Source organism: Panicum hallii, chromosome 6 (genome assembly GCF_002211085.1).
Source record: "Panicum hallii strain FIL2 chromosome 6, PHallii_v3.1, whole genome shotgun sequence".
Lineage (NCBI taxonomy): Eukaryota > Viridiplantae > Streptophyta > Magnoliopsida > Poales > Poaceae > Panicum > Panicum hallii.
In genome coordinates, this window is record NC_038047.1 from 7,738,255 (window position 1) to 7,761,126 (window position 22,872).

General features: G+C 42.2%; 1 non-coding gene across 1 annotated transcript; it reads right to left on the reverse strand.

Annotated features, from left to right (window-relative positions):
- Window positions 1-2,651: 2,651 nt before the first annotated feature.
- LOC112898631 lies at window positions 2,652-2,758 on the reverse strand. Its single transcript, XR_003229893.1, has one exon. It is a non-coding gene; the product is annotated as a small nucleolar RNA R71 (small nucleolar RNA).
- Window positions 2,759-22,872: the final 20,114 nt, after the last annotated feature.

Genomic DNA, 22,872 nt, shown 5'->3' on the forward strand with positions numbered 1-22,872 from the left:
ACTTTGGAGGGAAGGGAGCCATCGCCATCCTCAAGTCGGTTTCCAATGTTTCCTTACTTACCTCAGCGGGAACCGCCCTTGGAATATTGTAAGAGGAGGAGGAGCACCCCCTCATTCCACACACCACACATGAAGCATCTCTCTCTCTAGTTGTGACTTGTAATCCTTAGGCTAGTGGAGCTATTCTAGTTTTCTCACTTAGTGAATCCAATTCGTCCTCAAGGTCATTGAGCAACCTTCGGCCATTGGCATGGCTTTGTATCCAACTTGTCGATATTCTACTCATAATATAGAGTTGATTCATGGTTATCTAGCTACCTTTATAGTATGCTATACCATGTCTTATGCTTCTTCAAGTTATATAACCATGTTTAGCTTAGCTTTAAGTCTCAACATCGTTTTGGTGTGCTTTCGAGCTTGCTCTAGTTCTATGCCAGTCGATCATCATAGTCGGGGTTCTAGAGGGGGCTAGAGTAGTGATCATGTGCACGGGCGTGGTGCCCTAGGCACGTAGAATCCATCGAATATGACTACATCCCACGACCTATCGGGGTAGGCGGCAGGTGGTGACAGCCATGTTCATCCCTTGTAGTCCCCCACATTCGAATGTGGTGAAGGAGTCTAAGGTGCTATTCCAGGTTGCTAGCAGAATAGTACTGGATAGTCTCCCCATAATGTTGAATGCTTAAATCTAATCCTAACCATGTGTTGGATAACCCTTGCTAACTTGAGTAGATATCACTAGGACAACCTTGTATGCCTATGCTCCAACTAACCTTTGGTTTATTTGTTATTCTTTATTCATGAGATTAGCTTTTGTGTGTGTCACATTACCCTTATACATCATTTATCATAACTTACCCCTATATGAAATATAGTCTATAGCTTAAGAATCTTCTCCGGATTATGTACGTAGTGAACTCTTTTACACCATGCCATCCTTTGGGAAAATATATATAATGATACCTGAATACTCTCCAGATGAAATGCTACGACGATATATTCGTGCGCTTGCGGATTTATTCTGTAAAAGTTAAGATATACCAACATGGATTTCTGGCATCATTGCCTGGGACTAACAATCCTGGTGATAATGCTAAGAAATGCCAACAGGGCCCACAAGGCAGGGTAAACTGACTTACAAAGGCGGTAAAAACAAAAAATCTAGAAGAGGACCCACGAGTCAGCCAGTCACCCAAAGGCGATGGCCAGGGGGTCACTAGATGGTCAGCCGAGGGTCGGCCGAACCTGGCCCGGCTCCGATCCAGGTGCAGCTTGGCGGCAGATTCACTCTTATCATCTTGAAGTTGGTTTGCCATGTTTCCAAATATACATCCATCGGGAACCACTCTTGGAAGCTATAAAAGGAGGAGATGAAAGCCCTCACAACACATACCACATTTGAAGCCTCTCTCCCTCTCTCTAGTTGTGACTTGTAATCCTAACAAGTGCTTTGTATTTGACTTGTCATGAATTTATCTATAATTCAGAGTATCATCATGGTTGCTATACTATCTTGGGAGATTGTCATACCATGTTGTGTGCTTCCTTATGTTATGCAATTCATATGTTAGCCTAGAAATCCATGCTAAGGCAATGGTTTGGTGTGCCCTTTGGGCTTTCTCTAGTTCATTACTTGTCCATCTGAAGGGTGGGAGACCCATGGGGACTAGAGCAGGTTCTGTATACTTGGATAAATTCCATTAGATGCCTGTGCTCCCACTAAACTTAGGTTTATTCATTTTTCTTTATTCTTAAGATTGGCCTCTGTGTGTCATATTACCCCCAATTATCATTTACCATGACTTACCCCTGTATGACATGTAGTCTATATCTTAATCATATTGTACTGATTATGTGCCTAGCAAACTCTTTTACACCATGCCATCTTTTGGGACAATATAAATAATGATACCATAATACTCTGTGGGTGAAATGCTACAATGGTATATCCGGACACTTATGGATTTATCTGTAAACATTAAGAAATACCAACAAGCATTTCTGGAGCCATTGTCAGGGATGGCACTGGTTTAAAAGATTTACAAGCACATATTCTTGGCTATGTGTTTAAGAGGTAGCTACTGCTTATATAGGCTAATGTTGCTTTTGTTTTCTCCTGATGGATAAAAGCAGAGTAGTGTATGACTGGTTTCTCCTTGCTGACAAACTTCATAGAAAATGCAGAGAAGCTCGTGAGAAGGGTCCGACCTTGCATTGTCCCTCCTCAAGTCGTTCTCTTGGCAACCAAACCAGTCGTTCAAGCACCATCTGCACCTGAGCCTTTGGCCGAGAAGACTCTCTGTGACTTTTCCATCCCCTCCTCCACCAATGTGGCCACCAGGCCCAACTTCACTATGGGGGATATGAATTTTGAGCTCAAATCATGTCTCATTAATATGGTGTAAGCTATCCCATTCCATGGCAAGCTGAACGAGGACACTAATGCTCATCTCCAGAACTTCCTTGAGCTATGCGAAACCGTAGTGATACGGGGAGTCACAGCTGACGTTATCAGGCTCTGTTTGTTTCCCTTCTCACTCCTAGGGAAGGTGAAACAATGGTTCTACAAGGACAAGAAAGTTGTCAGTACGTGGGATATGTGTTCCACAGCGTTCCTCGTGAAATTCCTCCCGCTGAGCAAAACAAATGCCCTGCGCGGGAAGATTTCAAGTTTCCAGCAGACAGGGATGGAGTCAACCTCAGAAGCTTGGGAGAGACTGCAGGAATACCTCCTCTCGTGTCCTCATCATGGGATGGATGACTAGCTCATCTTCCAAAGCTCCTAAAGTGGGCTAACGCCAACATCAAGAGCCTACATCGATGCTGATGCTGGAGGAGCCTTCCTCGACTTCACCATCGCCAAAGCTACAACACTGGCTGAGAAGATGGTCTCCAACCAAAGGTGGTGTGAGGAATGTCTCCAACCTTGAACCAAGGGTATTCATACCATCAAGGAGATGGACAGGCTCACCACGAAGATGGACTTCCTTCTGAAATGCCTAGACGAAAGGGCGAAATTCAAGGAGCACATGAACAACTATGCCCAGGCCGTAGACTCACCCTCCGCCTGCGAAGTCTGCAGCAATGGTGGACACTCGACGAACGACAGCCTCGAGACCCGTGAAGAAGTGGCCTTCATGAATAACAACAATAGGTATTGTCTACAAGGAGCCCAAGGGTGGAATCAGTCACGCCCACCATATCAGGGAGGTAACAACTTCAATTCAAATTTCAATCCGAATCAACCTTCCCTTAAAGATCTTTAAAATTTCTTGGACAAGCTAAAATAAATGAACTTTTAAATAAAAATCTTGCTACCAATGATAAAACCCTAGAAAGTCTCAATATAAAAATTTAAACTTTATCGTCTGCTCTTAAAAACCAACTTTATCATCTGCTTTTAAAAACCAAATGAGCTTTAATAAAATGATAGAAACTCAATTAGCTCAAGTTGCAACTGTCGTTCTTGTTTCTGAAAAAGTAAATGCGGTAACCACGAGAGGTGGTAAGTCCACTCGTGATTTGCCATATCCTAACCGTGTAGGAAAGGCAACAGAACCACAAGAAGCAGTAGGGCCATTAGCCCATGAAGATACCAGGGCACCCAAGAAGGAAACGGCTCCACAAGAGTTTGTTGATACGAGCTTCTTGTCATTTCCTACTCGCAACTGAAAGACGGTGGTGGACGGGCAGTTCGCTCATTTTGTTGAGATGATCCAGAAAATATATGTCATCTTGCCCTTGTTGGACATAATCCATGTACCAACATACACTCGATACATCAAGGACATCATAAACAACAAGTGGCTGTTGCCGACCATGAAAGTTGTCAAGCTCATAGAAGAGTGTAGCACAGCTATACTCAACAAACCTCTAGAAAAGAAGAAGGCTCCAGGTTGCCCAAAAATCACATGCTCGATTGGAGCACAACACTTCAGCCATGCCTTGTGCGACCTTGGGGCTAGCGTTAGCATGATGCCCAAGGTCGTCTTCGACAAGCTGAACTTCACTCATCTCACACCGACAGCAATGCATCTCGCCATCCAGAATGCATTAGCACGATGTTCCAGTGAAGGTTTGGGACTACTTCATCCTTGTCGACTTTGTGGTGCTCGACATGGATATATCCAAAGAAACCCTGCTCATCCTCGGGCGGCCATTGCTGAGCACTGCTGGAGCAATGATCAATGTTGGAGCTGGAGAGATCCGCTTCAACATGAATGGAAGGGAAGAAAAGTTCCCTTTTCAGCCCAGGACGGAGTAATGCTCCATGATCAAGATCAAATATGGGCCAAACCCACAAGGCGACAAGGAGGTCGAAGTAATGCCACACAAGATGGACAGCCTCGTCACCTTCATGAAGGAATTCAAACAAAGAATGGACAAGAGGCTCGAGGAATGGAAAACCCAGAAGCTCAAGCCTAGGAAGCCACAAACCATGAAGTCCACACAGACACAGGAACCCTAGCCACACAAGCAACACCAAAGAAAACCAAGAAGGTGTGGATGGTGAAGGACGTACAACCATCCGTGTCTGCTTCTCCCGGATTGGATGCCCCATCAACAAAGTAATCACGCTGGACAGAAATCCTACCCGTCGGACTGAAAATGATGAGCCCTTGCCGAAGGTAATTGGTATTGAGATATATCTCATATTTTAAATCTTTCAAAATTTTCTTTTTCACACCATTTGAAATTTTCCCATTGCATATTTGAATTTTTCAATACTCTTTTGCATGCTAGAATTTTTCTTGCCTTTTTATGTTATTACAAAAATCCTAAAAATATTTCTGAGCATGAAAATCTTTTGGAAAATTATTTGAATATCTTTTCAAAGCAAGTTTTGGCCGAGCACCCACGTATGGGAGAATATAGCCGTTCGGGAGCAGGTGAGCCCCAAAAATCAACTAGGAGGGCCACCCAGGGGTCGGCCTAACCCCTGGATCAGCCAGCCCAGGCCAATGGCCTCTGGGCCACACTTTTCTCCAACAGCTACTAGTCGTTATTGCCTAGCACCCCATGAATGTTTGCTGCCCGAGCTCTTTAAATAGAGGCCGAGGGCAGTGTGGAGCTCTCACACTCATTTCTTTCATTCACTCCCTCTCACACTCTCTGCTATCAGGATTTCATTAGATTTTTGCTGAAGTTTGAATACAAGAAACCTCTCTCTCTCATTTCTTTGCTACAAGTTTGGCCATAACTTTGGTGGAGCAACTTTCGGGTAAGAGTTTCATTTCGATTTCACTAACGTAACCCAATTCGAGTTGTTCTTGTTCGTTCTTGTTCTTCGAGTTTCAACCATGAGAGGCATGGGTCAGAAGCTTTCCAGTGCGTTGAGAAAGATGATGGGTGCAAGTTCATCTCATTATGAGGATCAAGCTCCCGCCACACTCCTAAATCTATGCCAGCCCAAGCACGATGGACTACAAAGAAGAGCAAGAAGACTACACCGAAGAGCAAGCCAAACCGCAAGCCGAGGACATGGAGATGGACGATGATGACACACCCTACCTCAACTTGCGAGACATCGACGAGAGGCAAGCCTACGTCATCCTCAAGCATCAGGAATTTGGTCACACCAAAGCTTTCGACCAGGACCTTCTCAAGAAAATAGGTATGGGCATAGACTTTGCTCATATTTGGCATGCAGTTGGATGGGATGGTTTTGTGCCCGTTGAGGAGAATGATTCTCGTCTCCTCACCATCCAGCTTCTTTGAATTCTTCAGGAGGTGGATGACGGTGTTTCTTTTCAACTTTTTGGTCACGAATACTATCTTACTTGGAAAACTTTGAGTCACCACCTCGGATTTAGCGCTCGCTTGCCGATTTCTCTTGAACAAGCCTTCCGTGGGCCATGATATTTGGGGTTTGATTTTGGGTCATGTTGTCCATGGCAATTTTGCACCTAGGTGCATGATATTCAAAACAAATACTCATTTGATGCACAAGTGGTTGGCCATCACTCTCTTCCCAAGAGATGATGTTAGGACCGTGCTCAATGATGTGTTGATGATCTTATACGCCATGATCAACAAGATCAGAATCTCCCCCATGAAGGCTATGGTTAAGCAATGGCTTATGAATTTCAAGATGATGGGTCCTCTTGAGTGCACTTCTTTGATTACTTGCATGCTTCGAGTATGGGTGCTGACGCCTGTTACGGACCAAATTCGACAGTCAAATCCTGCATAAAAATGGAACAAGAGCATGGACCAACACTAGAATAGGGTGCTCATCTAACGAATTCCACAAGTGTGGGTCTGAATATGTGTACAGATGTATTTGGGCTGAAAATGCATGAAAAGAGTAAGCATAATCCAAGTGACAAACATCCGGCTAATCACGCACAAGCACACGGATCAAGGGGCCCACAAACCAGTCCAAACTGCCATATAGACTTGCAATGCACACATACCTACATGTGGGACCCACCTGGCAGCGCCTCATCCAAAGGCAGTTGCCAAAGGTTGCGCTAGTAGGTCGGCCGAACCCCTAGTTCAGCCCCCAAACCAGGGGTGGGCCCACTGGCCCCCAACTTCCACGTGGTGATGCCTCAGCTCTCCTCCAAGCCCGTTCTGCATGCTTCACCCGCCAAACCTGCTGCAAACCGCCTCAACCAAGCATATAAATACTAGAGGAGGGGGTAGAATTAGGACACACCATTCATACTTCTCTCTAGAGGTGCAACGCTACCTAGGCGGTGTTAGAAAATAGGGAGAGAGTGAGGGAAAGTCAGGGAGGAACTCCAGCTTGTACCTTATCAATCAAAAGAGTTACTCAACTATCTTCAGTTAAGTGCAGGATCTGTCCTTATTTGAACAGCCAATGGAAAGATCACATATTCTGGTATACACATCCAAAAATACCCAAATTGTAACAGCAACTTTGTAACGCAGTTAGCTACAACTTTGTAGTTATAAATTTTCACCAATTATGTATATAAGATACTCTAAAGTGGGTGGGACTGCTCACTGATCATGCAAAATTTCAGATTCACATATGTCCAATGCACAGCACATAACTGAAGTTCTACACCACCAAAAATGAGCAACTTTTGACAGCAACTAGATATCTGAGTTTGCTATAACTTTCATAATATCAAGATCCACAATAAGAATCATTCACATGGGAAAATGACATCAAACAGCAACACTGCTCAGGCTAGAAGCAAATTCGTTACATCATCATAGTTTCGATGCGAATGACAAGCTAAGGTTTACGAAGGGGTAAACTATGACCCAAAAGCTACTGATTTATACAAGATATTCTCAACCCAAGGTTAGCCTAATACATCACGTTGGTCATACTACCCAACAACACAAAAGTTAAGCTACACTACAAGGGGAAAAGCGACGCCATCTTGCTGCGTCCTCACGGAGTCCCAGGTCCAGACTCTCCTCCAGACTCTCCCTGAATCTCCGCAGGGTCCTCCTCTGCAGGCACATTATCATCATCCATGTCATCATTCTCCTGCACCTCAATCTGCAGGTTATGGATCAGCTCATTTGCCTCCTGAAGCTCTCCCTCGAGGTCCTCAATCAACATGGTCTTGTTGTGCAACTCCTCATTGAGCTTCTGGATCCGCTCCTTCCTAGCTCTTGCCTTGGCCTTCAAGGCCTTGAACTTTCCCAGAGCTCTAGCTAACTCATGCTCATGAATATGAGCCTCTCTGACCTTATGCTTGCAGATCACATTCTCCTGGTGGAGCTGGTCATACATCTTTAGCATAGCTCACGAGTAGCGGAGCGATGTTGCCACCTTGAGGCTGTAGTCAGGCAGCATGTAGTTCGAGTTGCGATCAAGATGAACTGTTAGCTCCCATGAGCCCCAATCCAGATGAGTTGGGCATGCAGGAATCTTCACCTTCATCTCACAACGCTCTGTACCGAACATGGCATACCCGTGTCCCGAGTACTGCGGAGGCTCAATGTAGTCAAACATCCGGAGTGTTTCCCACAGCATTCGAGGGTAATAGCCAGTGTGGAGGGCATTGGAGTGTTCCCAACCCTCAGCGTCCACAGTAACGTGCTCGAAGTTAGCCATCTGTAGTGACAAGTAATGATGATGTGAGTCCACAATTTTAAGTGAAAGCAACGAATTTTAGTAGAGAAACAAAAAACAAGCAAAGCGATCAACCCAACCAAGATATGCCATTAATGCATAATGCATGCACTCTCTAATCATTCCTCAAGCAAACAATTACCAATAACATGGCATATCGGGGACAACAGGTACGGTGGTTTGCGTACCAACAAAAAAACACAAGATATATACACTTCTAGACCATCCGTGCCAGCACACACAAATGGCCCCCATGTGTCCTATGACACACGTGTACCTCATATGCAGTTGCACACATATTAACCATACATCACCATTCCATAAGAATGACGCTCATACGTTCAGCGATGCATCGACAATGCTTTCATACGTCATGACAACATATTCACTCCCCGTACCATCGCCTTACAGGGAAACGCCAAGTCCGATCTCGCCTGGTGTAGTATCGTTTCATGCAATTGAACGATGAATACTTTACCTTGGTTACCTGAGCGTAGGTGCATCGTTATGGAAATGCAAATGACATAAAATATATGCTGAAAGTGCTAGAAAAAATAGATATATGAAAGCCACCTAACTCATATAACATAGATAGGACAAACGAGCTATCTATCTTACTCCTTAGCGCACTAGCGTCAAATTTTCCAAAATAATAAGTTTGCAAGTTAATTATTAGTTTTAACTTAATTAAGCATGCAAGCAATCATCCCCAGTGCATTTCGGCTTTGATGCCAGCTCTGGCAGAACAATCTAAATTAAACCGGTTTAAGTGCACTGACCATCATCTTTAGAATTAATCCGGTCCACACTGCCGGAGAAAGGCACATCAGTGCCGGTCACAGGGAGCTTTAGTGCCGGTCCCTGTGACCGGCACTAAATGGCCGGCACTAACATGACAGTCGTTAGTGCCGGCTATATTGACCGACACTAAAGGTCGAGTGTTAGTGCCGGTCCGTAATTCCAGCCGGCACTAACGTGCCCGACCCGGCCCGGCTCCTGGCAGCAAGGTTAGTGCCGGCCAGTTATACCAGCCGGCACTAAATCTATTTTCTTATTTATCTTTTGTTTTTCATTTTTATACGTATGGCTATGCGTATTTCTACCGTATGCGACTACATAATCGTACTTTTTGCATTGCACAGTAATATTAGGACAGCATATTACACTAATATTATATATATATATATATATATTCATCATGTATGGAACACTTAGGAGTTTAAAAGTACTTGAGATATTACAAATTATTAAGAACATCAACTATAGTAATTTATCAGCTTCCCCGTCGTCGGATCTTTTTCGGCGACGCTTGTACGGACATCGCCATAAAATTCGCCCTTAGGATTTATGACTTCATCGAGCAGGAATCCGCATATAGCTTCTTGAATTGCCCTGATCCGAGCCATTTCAATGAGTTCTTCTTTCATCCGCCAATGCTGTCACATTTTTCGATAAAAACATGAGAATAAAAGATAATGAATTAAAATGATGAGCAGATGTGATTGTGCTCACGTACATTGAATGCCTCCACTGTCATTTGCCCTTTTTCACTTGCAAAAGTGTTGATCCACTCGCATACGTAGTATCCACATAAGTTATTTCCTTGTTCCTGTCTCCAACACTATGGACAAATGTGGGTTAAGATATAGAATTTTTCTGATGTTTATTGTGAACGACATTAGTAGCGAGAGTATATTCATACCGGAAAATCAGTCACCCAACAAAGAGGCTCGATTTCACCTATGGGCAAGCCTATGTGTTTGCGGAGGTAGCGACGCCATGCAGTATTTACCACCTCAATGAGATCTTGGTACTTTGATTTATCTTGCCTTAACGAGTCGTACACCAAGACCTTGTGCTCGTCAATCCGAATACAAAGCAATATCCAATGAAAGCTGTGCATATACATACGCATAACCAATTAATATTGATTAAAATAGTTATTAAATAGTATTATTAATACAAAGGGGTTGAAAAAAAGAGGCTAACAAAGAACGACTCACTGATGGTTGTATGGCAAGAGAATGAAGGGACACATGCTATTCATATGCAACCCCCTGTATATAATATTGACTATTTCTTCAGGCTTTTGCTCTACCGTTTTCTCGTGTATAATATCGGGGTCGAAGAACCCGACGTTATGGAAGTTCTTTTTTCGGCAAATTTGAATTTTTGACCTACGGGACACAAGAAAAACGGGGATCAGTCAACACACAAGGCTAAAAATAATGAAACGAGAAACAATACTCACATGCACCATATACTCACGAGGGACTTGTCAAGGGCATCTTGATGGTATAAATCGTAAAGTGCTTCAAACTCGATATATACATCACCTGCCCCCCGCCAGAAATGCTCATCTTTAATCCGGGCTGGGAACATCTCTAATTCAGTAGCTTTAGATTGCATGGCATACCATTTGTGTAACTCGGCCATTCTCGTTGGTAGGAATGGTAGCAACTCTGGCCATATCAAAGGTTCACCAAGTACAAACTTTTTCCTGCTGCGGGCATTCTGTAGGGCCTCCCCAAGCAATTGAGCCCTTGTTAGATCAGTTTGCAATATCATCCCAGCCATGGTCAACGGATCTCTTGATTCATCAGGACATTCTTCACGCAGCACTATCAACGGAGGGATCGATTGTTTGGACTGCTCTCCGAGCTGGGGAACGGTCTTTGCATTGATCCGTCGATTCTTGGGGTTGTTGTAGCACTTTCTGATCTGTCGATCATAATCCGACTCCCTTTCTTTCTCCTTGGTGGGATCTTTAATGAAGTGTTTAATGAAGTGTGCCTTCGCAACTGGATCTATTTCTGGCTTCTTGTTCGCAGCCTCCCTCAGTAGCTTGCGCTTCAGCAAGAAGGTTTCAAACGATTCTTCTGCCTCTTTCTCTTCTGGAGCCTTCGCTTTCTTCTTTCTTTGCTACTTATGAGATGGCTAGACCGAAGGTACCGTGTATGCCTTCTGTTGCTGACTCTGATTCTGTTGTGCAGCTGGTGATGATGCCGAAATTGGCTCGCTTTGTGCGGCTGGTGATGGCGGATCCATGCTGGGGTCCCGTGCAGGCGGTGGAGAAGGTGGGCCAACACTAGGATTCCTGTCATCAGCTGGCGTTGGTGATCTTTGCCTTGAGCACCGAGCGGAGTCTGTAGCTGCTTGCACCAATCTTATGTCGCGCTTTGGCCACGCAATCCATGTGTGTACGGCATGTTGTAGTTCTGTTTCTTCAGGACCTATAGGGATCGGGAGGTCCAAGTCTTCCCAGCGTTCTTCAGTAATTCGGTCAACAAAGACTTTAGCGAATCCTTCAGGAATTGGCTGGCAATGTATTGTCCTGCCTTCTTCTTGGACTTCCGCATAACCCTCAGCACAAACTTTGAGCTTTTTCCCATAAAGAACCAGAAGCTCACATTGGGTCCTAACGGGGATGTCGTCGATGGGGTCCCTCGTCCTATCGGCACCCAAAGTAGGGTGCTCTGTGGAAGCAACACTGCTACGATGCTGAGAAGGGGTGCTGAACTCCACATTGGCAGCTGGTTGGTCCGAGCGTTGCCCAACTGCTGCCTCAAGTGACATTATCCGGTTTTCTAGGCTACAGATCTTCTCTGCCACTACTGCCTTGCTTCTGCATCGGCTTCGGTAGGTTTCGAGATCTCCGGAAAAGCCATATTTCCATGGAACTACGCCCACGCCTCGGGTCCGTCAAGTGTGTTCCGCATTCCCAAGAGCGTAAGTCAGCTCGTCATTCTCTCTGTTGGGCTGGAAGGTTCCTTCTTTTGTACGCCTCATTGTGTCGTCAAGCCTTTGGGCAGCCTCTCTTAGTACGTCGCTAGTCACAAACATTCCAGTGTCGGGGTCTAGTGTGCCTCCATGAGCATAGAAGTAATACCTTGCTCGTTTGGGCCAACTCAAGGTCTGCAGTACGATTCCTTTTGCAATTAAATTATTTTCCATCTTTTCCCATTTCGGAACAGCAAGCTTATAACCTCCAGGCCCAAGTCTATGGAAGTTTCTCTTTTTGCTAGCATTCATTTTGCCTTGAATCGAGGCTGTCATGCTGTCAGCACTGTGCTTGTAATTCACGAATTCATTCCACCACTCTCGTTGCTTCTTCTAGACTTTATCAAAATCTGGTGTGAGGCCCTTGTTGACAAAGTTTGCCACCAATTTTTTCTTGAACGAGCCGAACTGAATTGCCATCTTCTTAAATGCCCATCCCTTTACTTTGTCAGCTTTGCCTGGGGGAAAGTTGAAGTGCAACGACACCTCTTTCCATAGCAAATCTTTCTCTGAATCTGGCACGATATCTTCAGGTCGATCAGAGACTTTGTTTCTCTTCCAAAGCTTGTAATTTATGGGGACGTTCTCCCTAACAAGATATCCCAATTGATTTACAAAGGTCGTCTTAATTTGACCAGGGGCTAGTGGCTCGCCGGTTGCTTCGTTGATCTCCGTGATGGTCGTACATCCTACCATCTTCCTCTTGGAGCCACGTTTCCGTTTAGGCTTCGTCGATCCTGATGCCTGAAAGAATCGCAAATTTATCAAGCGGGTTGCTAGCAACTAGTGGACGTCGCGGCAGGTATTGACAAAACGTTTATCCTGATGCCTGAAAGAATCACTAAATTTCATACCTCGGCTTCCTTGACATTTTCTTCTTCCTCCCCACTAATATCTTGCTCCTCGTCGCCATGATAATGCAAGTTTAAAAATTGGCTGCCATCGTTCTCGTCCTCGTGAAACTCTGGAGCTATGTGCCCAGTACTACCACAAATGAGCTCGTGCATTAACTCGTCTTGGTTGTCCGTAGGATCCATTTCCACTACCCGAAATAATAAAAAACATTAAGTATTTTCTAGTACTAATAAAATGTATGTATTTGCAAAAATATTGTACACACGTTTATATTCATAAATGCTCACATGGTTATTTAGATCCAGAATAAGTTAATATCTTTTACAACTGAACAAAATAAATTCCTGAATTTATATATACAGAAAAGAATTATTTAGTAACAATTAACAGACGCCTCTCCGCGCGAGGTTGACGCCCCGGCCTGCCCCGCCTCCATGCTCGGGCCTCCCGTGTGCGAATCGGGGCCAGTGCGTCTCAGACTGAATAGCTTTCACAAATAATTCTGGACTAAACTACGTGGGCCCTTACACACTGGACTACATAGGGCAGATATACATGTGCCACTTACACAGAAGTGCTCATGTGCACATACCCTGGAATTTGATGACGAATGAATAGATTATGTGGATATGACTGTATTTGACTAATATAATATGACATAGATATGTTGACTCATCAGGATATTCTTCACGCGGCACTAGTAACAAGAAGGAACTAAACAAAAGAGCAAGCGGAAGCAACATATAAACCATCTAGTTAAAACAAAAGGCAAGACTTCACATCCAAACATTTTTATTACAACTCATCCATCCAGAACGTATGCATATCGAAAAGTGTGCACACGTGCTGTTATTACCATCCAATGAAGCACCCTCTAGCTCAAGAACCTGAAGAGGAGAAAACATGTGTGAGGTTTATGGAAACCTCAGCAAGCAAACTGGTTCAACCAAACCATTTAAATAACATATTATTTAAACATCAATTTAAGAAGCAGCAGTATTATAAAGAGCTACCATAATAAATCAGTTTATTGAGTAGCAAGATGAACAAGTACGTACATCAATTTAAGAAGCAGTATTATAAAGAGCTACCATAATAAATCAGTTTATTGAGTAGCATGATGAACAAGTACATACACCAGAACATTACTTTATAATACAAATGTAAAAGGTGCAATGCAATGCATTACTTCAACGCTCATTGCAGTATTGGTAACACATAGCCATATTTAATTTCTCGTGGCGCCTGGCAGATTCTTGACCTTCCATTTTCCTTCCATAATAATTCCAAGGTTAATTACTTACCACTGAAAGCCTCAAATATATAGTTTACCTTCAAGTTCCAAGGTTAATTCTTTAGCCACATGATAGCAACAATGTGCAAGTTACAAGCAGTTTCATCTAAACAAAATTATCTGTGAAGAATGTTTCAAATATTAGCCTCTTGTCTAAAACTTTGACAATAATTCAAAGTGGACTTATGAATATGATATCAGACATAATATAAAAACTTAGACTAACAAAAATCAAAGAGGACTTAGAGACAAAAATATCAATTCCCCTCCCACGTTGACAAAAATTATCTGTGTTGCTGTTGGAAAGGTATTACTATGAAGTATGAAATCGGTATATACATTTCGAAAATGCTTATCCAACTATGAAGTTGTTTAGATTAAGTTCAGTGTGTGTAAACTGTAGATAACTGTTATTTAGTCATGATATATTCACATCTGCTGTTTATTAGCTAAAATTATATTGAGCTACTTTAGGCATGAAGATTACGTGCCACATTATTAGTATTAGTTCAGAAGGGGCACTGATGGGTTTCTATTCTAATGGACATAACTGTACCGGTCTGAACTGTGTGCTAAAAAACTTCGATGCTTCATTGGATTCACTGCTCTTGTGTAAATTATTTAATCTTGATATACTGATGAGTATCTACTTCTGGTCAACATGCAACTGTGTTTGATATATGTGTAATCGCTAGGGCGCTCCACACTTGTATGTCCCTACCTAAGTAAACATCTATCACATACTTACAAAACAGTAAAGCTGTTGTTTATACACCTTTTCAGTTTTCATTTTGACTATTCATGTGCAATATAACATACTGATAAAAGTTTCTTCCTTTGATTTAATAGAAGTGTATACCCGTGGGAAGGAGGCATAATGCTATTGACTTGTTACTACTGTGGCTAATTCTTAATGGCTTCAGCAGAACTTTAGATTTTACTAAGGTTTACAGTGGTTTTAATTGACTCACTATGCATGTTAGATTCTATAAAACTTGATCTTTATTATGTGCTTGACAAAGTCCCTTCAAATGTAACAGATAGATAAAAAGGTTGCGGAAAAAATAAAGCTGGTAAATAGAGATGGCACTATTTCGGCTTCCTAGTCATGTCCCTGCTTGTTCTTGTGCAAAGTTAATTTTATCTTCCTTTGATCTTTTCACTGTTGTGTCTCTTGGCAACCAGTTTACACACTCTATTGATCTAGTGTCTCATTTTACACTTGGTTAACTGGGACTTAACTTTCCTCCTATGCATTAACTAGATCATTCTTCTGACATTGTATCAGTTAGAATCAAATAGCGAATCAAACAAAATCTTAGAATCAAATAGCGAATCAAACAAAATCAAACAAAGTGTGCTATGAAAAATGACCAATCACTTGCTTATGCGCCAGCTGGGGTATATGATCTGTGTGCCTTTGGATTTTTTTTTAGCCCTGTTTATATTTTAGATGTTCTTTCAGGAATGTTCAAGGTACAAAGGATTTTTATATACTTCCTTTTGTAATGATTTATTTCAGTGATAAGCAAACATAAATTGTCATAAGGTGGAACATCCTTTATATGTAATCCAAACTAGTTTAGTTATCCTACCTTAACTGTCAGCTTCATGCTCTTAATTGTGTTGAGACCAATTGTTTCGTGAGGAACATTTTAAAATCCCATAAGCTCCATCAGTGTATCCTATTGTTTCAGTTTCTTATATTCATTTGTTTCCTTTTCATGGCAGGAGAAAGACATGCAGAAGCTCTGGGACGCTAAGAATATAACTCATCTACTAATGATCAAAGTTGAGAAGATCCAATTACCGAAGAATATAACTCATCTACTAATGATCAAAGTTGAGAAGATCAAGCAAATGCAGATATAAACCTTCTTCTCAAAAAGCCAGGGATTCAGCAGATTCTTCGATCGGAGGGCGAGGAGGAGGTCCGGAGGGAGGGGTCGACGGTGGGGGCCGGAGCTTCGGGCGCCGCAGCAATGGCGCGAGGACGCCGAGCAGTGGCGCGAGGACCTCGAGGCGGCAGGGGCAGCCGGGCGGCCGGGCTGCGCGGATCGGGCCGCGCGCGAGGACGACGAGGTGCGCCGCGGCCGGAGCTTCGGGTGGCGGCAGCAATGGCGCGAGGACGACGAGGTGCGCGGCGGCCGGAGCTTCGGGCGGCGGCAGCAATGGCGCGAGGACGACGAGGTGAGCGGCGGACGGAGCTTCGGGTAGCGGCAGCAATGGCGCGAGGGTCGGGGCGGCGGGTAAGTTGGGGGTGACGTCGATCTGAATGGGCGAAGGGGCTAATTTGTTGGGGGGATGGCGCGGTTAGTGCCGGCTAACATTACCAGCCGGTACTAATGCGCCCACGTGACGTCAGATGGACAAGTTAGTGCCGGCTGGTAACACCAGCCGGCACTAACGTGCTCAAGTTAGTGCCGGCTGGTAACACCAGCCAGCACTAACACGCCCAGGTGACGTCAGATGGACAAGTTAGTGCCGGCTGGTGTTACCAGCCGGCACTAACGTGTACCAAGGGGCGCGTGAATTGGCGCGCGGGAACTGGCCACGCCAGTTCCCATTTACACTAAATTTGTAGTATTCATAAATTTATTCATAATAGGCTTAATAATTAGAATAATATAACAAAAATTTATATCTTATTTTTAGCTACACAATAATTATAGTAATTATATGTACACAATAATAATAGTAATTGAAGTAAATTAACGAATATGCAACCATTATCAATTATGTATAGCGTAAAGGGTTTATATGTGTATATGTTTCTGTTATTGATAATAAATCGAAAACATTTCATTTTGATCCATGCAAAATTCTTCAAAAAACTTTTCAATAGTAGCCTATACAATGATGTAATCAATTCGCATATTACTTGATTATTTGTTTGTAATTTAATGTTTCAATGCTTCTAGTAATGCAAAATTAGTGAATGTAAATAATATTTATACCATGCAAAAATATAATATTATCTGAAGATGATATTATGTCATAATTGGAGAAATAGTATCAAGAATTAAGATAAATACGATGCGGTGCGTTACATTACATCACTGATTGAGAGAATTCAATACATAATTTATATAAAACTACTACTCATTATCATTATGTACTAGAAAATTGATAATCTTCCTTTTGACGAAAGTGCCTTGAGCGTGATCACAGCGTAAGTAAGGTGTGTCCTTTTTGGATAGGAGGATGCTAGGGTCAACGTCAACTGAGAATGGAGGAAGGTCATCAATCTGGTCATAATCTTCCGAATTGTCCGAAATATCCTCAACTCCAACAACTTTTCTTTTTCCTGGAAGAACTATGTGCCGTTTCGGCTCATTTCCAGCCTTGTCTGCTTCAGACATCTTATCTGACTTCTTCTTCAGTTTGCTCGACATGTCCTTCACATAGAACACTTGTGTCACATCCTTGGCTAGAACAAATGGTTCATCTTTATATCCAATCTTTTTAAAGTCAACTATGGTCATCCCATACCGGTCCTTCGTTACGCCTCCTCCAGCCACCCATTCGCAACGAAATAAAGGGACAACTATGGGTCCATATTCAAGTTCCCATATCTCCTCTATGACACCATAGTAGTTGTTCTTTTCTCCATTACTATTTACTATACACATACGGACACCACTATTTTGGTTTGTGCTTTTTTTGTCTTGAGCTCTCGCATAAAATGTATACCCATTGATTTCGTACCCTTGGTATTGCTAGACAGTGATTGATGGTCCCCTAGCCAGCCATTGAATTTCTTGATCAACTGTGTTGTTGCCCAATAATTTTCGTCTGAACCAGCCGTCAAAAGTTTTTATATGTTGGCGTGTAATCCAAGAAAGATTCTTTTGTGGATTTTCAGACTGTATAATATTCATGTGCTCATCAATATATGGAGCCACCTTGGATGAATTCTGAAGAACCGTGAAGTTTACTTGCTGAATTCACTACAAGGGATGTGCACATTACATTTCTTTCCTAGTGTGCCTTTTCCCTTTAGTCGCCCCTCATGGTGTGACACGGGGAGCCCAATCGGATTGAGATCAGGAAGATAGTCAACGCAAAACTCAATGACCTCCTCAGTTTCATAGCCCTTAGCAATGCATCCTTCTGGGCGAGAACGTTTACGCACGTACTTCTTCAATACTGCCATGAACCTCTCGAAAGGGAACATATTGTGTAGAAAAATAGGACCCAGAATAGTTATTTCTGTCACAATATGAATTAGAAGGTGTGTCATAATATTGAAGAAGGAAGGTGGGAAGACCATCTCAAAGCTGACAAGACATTCGACAATGTCTTTCTGCAGCTTTATTAGATTATTTGGATTAATTGCTTTCTGTGAAATTTCATTCATGAATGCACAAAGCTTTACAACTGCCAATCTCATATTTTTTGGTAGAACACCCCTCAGTATAATCGGAAGTAATTGTGTCATCAGAACGTGGTAGTCATGGGACTTCAAGTTTTGGATTTTCTTCTCTTTCACATTTATTATGCCCTGTATATTTGAGGAGTACCCAGACGGGACCTTGATACTGTTCAAGCAATCGAACATGCATTCCTTCTCCTCTTTACTCAGATTATAGCTGGCAGGTTTTAAATAGTGGCGTTCTTTGTCTCTCTTCTCGGGTTGCAAGCTTTGTCGTCCAGCTAGCATCCACATGTCGCGCCTTGCTTCCAATGTGTCTTTTGACTTACCATACACTCCCAGAAAGCCTAGTAGGTTGACGCAAAGATTCTTCGACAGATGCATCACATCAATTGCGTTGCGAACCTGTAAGACTTGCCAATAAGGTAGGTTCCACAATATAGACTTCTTCTTCCACATTGGAACATGTCCTTGGTCATCCTTCGGAACAGGTTGGCTACCGGGACCCTTTCCAAATACTACCTTCACATCCTTGATCATCGAGAACACACGCTTTCCATTACGGAACAGAGGCTTACGACGAGTTTCGGGCTCTCCTTTGAAATGCTTCCCTTCGGTTCTTAGGGGGTGATCGGTAGGAAGGAATCGGCGATGGCCCATATATACGCACTTCTTATAGTGTTTCAAATAAATGCTATCGGTTTCATCATAACAGTGGGTGCAGGCCATGTATCCCATGTTCAACTGTCTCGAAAGTTTTGCAAGTGCAGGCCAATCGTTGATGCATACAAAAAGCAAAGCTCGGAGGTTGAAAGACTCCTGTTTATACTCATCCCACACATGTACACCTTCTTCTTTCCAGAGCAGTAAGAGATCATCCATCAAGGGTTGCAGGAACACATCAATATCGTTGACAGGTTCTTTTGGCCCTTCTATAAGCACCGGCATCATGATGAACTTACGCTTCAGGCATAACCAAGGAGAAAGGTTGAACATACATAGGGTCACGGGCCATGTACTATGAGCGCTGCCAAACTCACCGTACGGATTCATTCCATCCGCACTTAGAGCAAATCTTATATTCTTTGGGTCATTGTTAAATTGAGGATACTCTCGGTTAAGGTTTCTCCACTGGGACCCATCTGCTGGGTGTCTGATCATGTGATCCTCCTTACGGTCTTCTTTGTGCCACCGTATCAACTTAGCGTTGTCCTTGTTTTTGAAAAAGCGCTTCAGAGGTGGTATTATAGGGAAGTACCACACCAACTTTGCGGGAACTCTCTTCTTTACCGGCTCCCCATCAACATCACCTGGATCATCTCGCCTGATCTTATGCCGCAATGCGCTACAAATAGGACAAGCTTCCAAGTTCTCGTATTCGCCGCGATACAGGATGCAGTCGTTAAGACATGCGTGAATCTTCTGCACGTCCAATCCAAGAGGGCAAACCGTCTTTTTAGCTTCGTATGTTGTTGACGGCAGTTCATTACCCTCAGGAAGCATGTTCTTTACAATCTTTAATAGCTCACCAAATCCCTTATCGGTGACACCATTAGTTGCCTTCCATTTTAGCATCTCTAGCGTGGTACCCAACTTCTTCTGCTCCGGTTTGCAACTAGGGAACAACGGCCTTTTGTGATCCTCCAACATCTTCTCAAACTTTAATGCCTCCTTCACAGTGTCACTGTCTTTCTGTGCATCAAGCAACGCCTGACCTAGCTCGTCAGGTGGCTCCTCTTGTGCAACATTTGCTTCACCCTCGTCCATTGGTTCATCTTGAAAGCCACCTGCTTCATGAACCCATGCCCAATCTGGAAGATTGTTATCACCATCGTCATCTTCTTCATTATCTTCCATCATAACTCCAACTTCGCCGTGCTTAGTCCAAAGGCTATAGTTACTCATGAAACCATTCAAGGCCAGGTGATTCCATAGAGTTTCTCTTTTCCGGAATTCCTTTTTATTTTCGCAAACACTGCATGGACAACACATTAAACCCTTTGGTGACCTATTTGCCATTGCTACCTTGAGAAAAGAATCTAAACCCTGAATCCACGCCGAGGTGCTCCGGCTTCCGTGCATCCATTGCCGGTCCATCAGTACAAATTAAAAAAAATCATGCTCATTATCCCTAAAAATAGGTTACTATGAAGTAATTCAAAAAAAATGTAAATGTAAATCTGCTTTTGTCCGTGGTATTTTCTCCGTTCGTTTTGACTTTTTTTTATAGATTTATAGGTTTTACAATACACCTAGATGTAATATATATATATATATATGCAGATGCATAGAAAAACTATGAATTTAGAAAAGTCTAAACGACTGATAATTTGAAACGGAACAGAGGGAGTAGCTTTGAGAGTGAAACTGTGAGAAACTCTCCAGAGGCATATCCAAGGTTTGGAAATTCTAAAAAAATCAGACATATACAATAGGAGCTTGCAAAATTTTATGATCAAACTCAATCTCATTTTTGAGATATGAAAATCAGCAGATGGCTACATGAGTAGTGATGAAATAGATACATATTGCTATCTATCAACTTCATATCCCATGAGGTTGAACTCAATTTTAAAATTTTGCAAGCTTATGTAAGATCACCTATTCTATATGTTTTGGATGTGATTTTCGAAACCTCTAAATATGGTTTTGGGAAGGATTTTGATGATTCTTAAAAAATTTATAATACAATCATGTGCCCACTTCACACCCTCCCATTCTTATGTATTAAGTACATAAATCTCCTTGCATTATGACAATAATATCCATATATATCATTTTGAGAAAGTTTTGTTTGCAGCCATTTGGATTTATTCAGTGTAGTGACATCTAAGGTTATTGTGCAATTTTTCATAATATATGCCATACCATTGCTTTGATTTGAGTTCGAATTGATTGGGACTTGGGAGCAATATCAACCCAATGAGATATGGCATCATTCCTTTTGTTGGATAGGAAGAAATACATCTAGGACATGTATATTGAGTGGAAATACACCAAATCTTTATCAACTTGCATTCAATAGTAGCCATACAGTTCGAAAAGTTCTACAGTGAATTGCCTCTGTAGTTTTACTCAAGATTTATTTGCAAAGCTTCGAATTATACATACATCAGGATATTTATAATTTGCAGAAATTTTTCTAGAGATTATTATATGGCTTGTGCATTTATTGTGTGCGGGTTGTCCAATAGATCACGACCCCCTTTTTGTACATCTTGCTGTGGTGCATTTGCTTTGTCGGGATTGATTTCAGCTTGTTGGGCTTGTGCATGTAATAACTAGTGGGTGCCCTGATTTGTTTCGTATTGTGGCCATGAACCCCACAACAACAAGTCTATTTGTCATGTTTTCATGAATTAAAGGAAAAGGTATTTCTTCATACTTGATATGAGATGGTATACATGGTTTTGTTTCTTTTTCGTAACATTAGTGTTTAGTAGGAACAAGAACTGCAGTGTGATTAAAATTGAGAAATCACCATAGATAGTATAAACGTATTGAAATAAAAATTTTGATTTTACTGCATATGGCATTTGGAGGCAACATCTACACAAGAATGGCATTTGGAGGCAACATCTACACAAGAATGTTACTGTACAATATCATGCATGTGGTACCATGATTTGTACATATCTAAAACTTCCCCACAGCCAGGTTTTGGAAAGATTCATCTGGTCAGTCAATTGTTTTGTTCCATTCTTGTAATCTTGGTTAGTTCCCTGGGATAATGATTTATATGGGATATACCAATTAGCTTCCATAGACAACATTTGTTTCCTATTAGTCCACTCCAGTCCACGAGTTATATAAGAACGGGCATTTTGCCAGCATCAAATTCAGCAAGAATGAATTGTCTCTTCCATCTTAAAGTCTTGTTCTAGCCTCTCTTATAAAGATCTAATGCCACAAATTATGGTTCACTGTACCAAATGAAGCATGCTTAGTTCAAGATAATATAAGTTGCTTATAGCTTATATCTTGCCAGCTTGTTAACAATTGCAGCCTATCTTGCATTGCAAATCTTAATATTTTTCATGCCGTGAATCATTCCCTTTTTAATATGTATTTATATCATGTTTGATGCTTACTTCATTGCTAGTAGGATGGCAGCTCCAAACACTTTGGAGGAAAGATTTAATGATGCGGTCAGATCCATGAGCAGTATGGGTTTCCATCTTAAGGAAACTGTTGTGCGAAAATTGAAGAAGCTACTGACAGTGTATGGTGACAATTGGGAGCATATAGAAGCTGATAACTATACTACTCTAGCTGGTGCTTTATGTGATGCTGATGATCCAAATCCCAAAGTATGTTCTGTCCTTTTATTTCGAGTTTTCTTGAGTGGCTTTGTTCTGTTTCACTAGTTAGGTATATAGTGTTTCTTTAACAAAATCGTATTTTCGGTGTAATCAGATCCATTATTTCAATAATTAGCTCATTAGCTAAATAAGCCAAATTTATCACTATAGCAGGAAATTTATCAATAATTAGCTCATTGTC